Source organism: Perognathus longimembris, chromosome 17 (genome assembly GCF_023159225.1).
Source record: "Perognathus longimembris pacificus isolate PPM17 chromosome 17, ASM2315922v1, whole genome shotgun sequence".
NCBI lineage: Eukaryota > Metazoa > Chordata > Mammalia > Rodentia > Heteromyidae > Perognathus > Perognathus longimembris.
In genome coordinates, this window is record NC_063177.1 from 54209602 (window position 1) to 54213676 (window position 4075).

At 60.3% G+C, this 4075-nt stretch overlaps 1 protein-coding gene and 1 long non-coding RNA gene across 2 annotated transcripts in view; both read right to left on the bottom strand.

The window, feature by feature from the left end:
• The window catches only part of Cant1 (calcium activated nucleotidase 1), a 14298-nt gene extending 10970 nt beyond the window's left edge, over positions 1-3328 (bottom strand). Inside the window, 1 exon segment of the mRNA XM_048365438.1 lies at positions 3224-3328. The gene's annotated coding sequence lies outside the window, so the exon portion shown is untranslated.
• Positions 1-3625, bottom strand: part of LOC125365409 — a 22559-nt gene extending 18934 nt beyond the window's left edge. Inside the window, exon 1 of the long non-coding RNA XR_007213696.1 lies at positions 3615-3625. This is a non-coding gene — a long non-coding RNA (uncharacterized LOC125365409). The remainder of the gene's footprint in view (positions 1-3614) is intronic.
• Positions 3626-4075: the final 450 nt, after the last annotated feature.

Genomic DNA, 4075 nt, shown 5'->3' on the forward strand with positions numbered 1-4075 from the left:
CGTTGGACTATAATCAGGGCTGGGTCCTTTCTCAGGCTCTTGGGACAGTTTATTTCCTGGCCTTTCCCAACTTCCAGAGGCAGCTTCCGGTCCTTGCCTGTGGTCCCTTCACAGCCAGCAATTCCTGGCCCCATCCTGCTGTCCTTCTCTCTCATTCATCCACCTCTCGCTTCCATGGTCAGCACCTCCAGACCACTTTGGGCCCACCGGGGGAAAAACAGGATCACTCCCCCTCCCGCCACTTTCAGGTCAGAGATTGGCAACAGCAATTGCCCTCCGACAGGTGATGAGACATATTCACAGGTCCCTCCTTACACTCTGCCTTTTCTATGGGGGTACAGGTGGGCACAGGACTTTAGAAAGCTCTAGCAGGCTGTTGCATCACAGTACGGCTCTCTCTAATAATCTAGATCATCAGCGTCTTTCTCAGAGGAATTCCAGCAAGAAAATCACCCTTCCAGTTAAAAGTGTCTTGCCTGACGATACGGGACGCAACAGTTCCCCAGCCCACTCAAAGCAGCTCACACAGTTGCACGCCCATGCCCAAACCCACTTCTGTGCCTCTCAGTGCCAACTTCTGGAATACATTCCAAAGGGTCCAGCCTCACATTCACCTGCCATCACCCCATCCATCCACTGCTTGTCTGGACCAGGCGTTAGCTTCCTGCTCACTTCCTGTGGTGCCGCTCTGGCTACCTACGGGTGAGAGGCTGCAAACTCCACTTACCTCCTTAGACTACTTCAGAGGGACAGGAAAAATAAAAAGAAATGTCTACCAACCCAGTACACCAAGTAAATCTTCCCAAGCAGATGTCTCCACTGCCAGAATTATGATTTCCTAACCAATCATGACTTAATGAAAAGAAAAAAAATCAACATACACATTCTTGAAAATTAGTCTAAGCTGAGTGCTGGTGGCTCGCGCCTGTAGTCCTAGCTATTCAGGAGGTTGAGATCTGAGGGTCGTGGTTCAAAGCCAGCCCAGGCAGGAAAGTCCATGAGACTCCTATCTCCAATTTAACCACCAGAAAACCAGAAGTGGGACTGTGGCTTAAAGTGGAAGCGTACTATCCTTGAGCAAAAGAGCTCAGGGACAGTGCCCAGGCCCTGAGTTGAAGCCCGATGACTGACAAAAACAAAAAAGCAAAAAACTTAAATCTTGTTTTTGTTTTGGACTAGGCACTTGCTCTACCACTGGAACCATACCTTCAACCCCTCCCCTTCTGTTTTTGCTTTCAGTTATTCTTCAGTAAAGGTCTTACGTTTTGTTTTGTTTTTTTTGCCAGTCCTGGGGCTTGGACTCAGGGCCTGAGCACTGTCCCGGCTTCATTTTGCTCAAGGCTAGCACTCTGCCACTTGAGCCACAGTGCCCCTTCTGGCCATTTTCTGTATATGTGGTGCTGGGGAATTGAACCCAGGGCCTCATGTATAGGAGGCAAGCTCTCTTTGCCACTAGGCCATATCCCCAGCCCCGGTCTTACGTTTTTTGACGCATGCCATCACACCAGCTTACTGGTTAAAAGACTGGGACAGGGAGTAACCCACTTTTGCCAAGGCTAGCCTTAAGTTGTGATCCTCCTGACCTTCCTTCTGAGTGTGAACCATTACACCCTGCTAACCTGGAATTCCCTTAACACTGGCACTTAACATAAGCATTCCAGAATACTCAACAGTCTAGGGGGCAAAGTGTATTCCCGAGTACCTTCAGATCATGCCCCAAACAGAGGTCTTCCTGATGACAGCACTGGTCTACTTCACTACTCTCAACCACAGCCCTAGATGCCAGCTCTTATGTCTTGGAAAGGTAAACACTGGAGCATGTGCACATCTACCCTGTACAGCCACCCTGACACACACAGTTGCCACACTGCCATTGAGGATGTTCTGACTCAACAGGACCACATACATTTGTCACACACAAACACACTTCTAGTCACATCCGAAGAAAGCATGAAAACACAGCCAGAGCAAAGCACGACTTCCTTACCCCCACGCTACACGTCTAGCTCCCCTCTAGACTGACCCCCGTGCTCAGGCGCATGCACGGATGTGCTCGGAGGGCAGGTCAAGCTGATCAAGCTCTTCTCAAGCTCACACAGCCCAGTACCATGGGCTGTGAAAACACAAGAGGAGACCGGTGGCCAACAGGAAGCAATCAAGAGACAGAGCTTTTCATGAACAGGCGAACAACAGGGTCACACTTAGTTGTAAAACGATTTCCTTGATTGTCCAGGACATCACAGTTTGGGATCAAGTTAACCGGCACAAGGAAGCGAACGGGAAAGACCCAGAATCCTGTGTCCAGACTACTGCAGTGGTGTTAAAACAGTGCTGGACACATCAGTTTTGCCTGATCCCCTCCCTGAAGATGTGGACTTATGCAAGAGAGAGGGGAGCAGGCTGCCCACCCCCCTGTGCCTTTCAAATAGAAAGCTCATGGGGGCCAGCAGAGAGGGGCTGCTGGGGACCACTGTGCCCACACGCACGTGTTCTAGCTGGAATGCGGTGCGGAAGGACCTGGGGAGGGGCTACGAGGAGGGCCAGGGCCCAGTCCAGGAGGATGACTACCTGTCAAACTCGAACTCGGCAGAGGGGCCAGGGAGGAGGGGCTGCAGGAGCCAGGGCTGCGCGTGCGCGCCCTCCCCACACTTCCCTCTGAGACCTGGTGTGTTTCTTTTTCTTTCAAGTTTTGTCCAGCCAGACCCTCAATGACACCAACAGACTTGACTCAGGTTCCCGAGCCAATGCTTTGTGGAGAACGTGACAGGCGACGACGTGCAGTACACGGCCCTGACACCAGGATGAGGGGCAGAGCTGGGGCTCCCGGGTCCTCGGGAAAGGGGGGAGTCTGGGTGTCAGGGGACGGAGCGTGAGCCGTGCTTGCTGTCCACAAGGGTCGGCCTCCGACGGCGGCGGCGGCGGCGGGGCCGCTGGGGAGGCCGGCGCAGGGACTCCGGGGTCGGGGGGTGGGGGGGTGGACGGGGTGCCCCCCAGAACGAGGGGGGAAAGCGCAGTGTGAAGGGGGCGGGCACCGCCCGGCAGCCGGGGCGCAGCGGCGGCGGGTGGCGGGGCTCGCGGCCCCACACGCGTCGGCGCGGGCCGGGTCCGCCGGGCGGGAGGCGGGCCCGGGGGCGGGCAGGGCCGCGGAGGGGGCCCGCAGGCCGGGGGGCGGCGGCGGCGGAGAGGAGGGGCGCCAGCGGCGGGCGCGCCGTCCGTCACTCACCCTCGGCGGGGCCTGGCTCCGGTGCCCGCGGGCGGCCGCGCTGCGCAGGCCGGACGGGGCAGGTGGACACTTCCGCCCCGCCGCGCGCTCCCGGCAGCCTCTGCTCTGCGCCGGCGCCGCACGCGACACCCGCCGGGGCCGCGCGCTCCCGGCAGCCTTTGCTCCGCGCCCTGGGACCCGGCGGTCTCCGCTCTGCGCCTGCGCCTCGGGAGGTGGCTGCCGGGAGTTGTAGTTTTGTGGCTAGGTTTGGTCCACGCCCACTGCGGGGCTTTGGGAGGTGGGGGCTGTGCTTCCCTAGGTGAGGCCCGGCCCTCTCGCGTCGTTTTGGGAGGTGCGGGGGAGCGGAGACCCGCTCGAGCTCGAGCAGCCGGCCCTGGCCAGGCCTAGGGACGCCTGCTGGCGACTGCCGCCCGCCGCCCCCACCAAAGCAGGGGATCGGGCCCCTCGGCCCTCCGTCCCAAGCTCGTGCGGAGCTTGCCGGAGGCACCGGGCGGGCCGCCCCCACCCCCACCCCGGTGTCCCCGCCTGCCCCGTGCTGGACGGCCGGAGGGCGCCCCGGTACCCCGGCTGCCCGGCCGGAGGGCGCCCCCGTACCCCGGATCCTGGGCCGGAGGGCGCCTGGTACCCCGGCTGCCCGGACGGAGGGCGTCCCGGTACCCCCGGCTTCCCGGACGGAGGGCGCCCCCGTACCCCGGATCCTGGGCCGGAGGGCGCTTGGCACCCCGGCTGCCCGGACGGAGGGCGCCCCCGTACCCCGGATCCTGGGCCGGAGGGCGCCTGGTACCCCGGCTGCCCGGACGGAGGGCGTCCCGGTACCCCGGCTTCCCGGACGGAGGGCGCCCCCGTACCCCG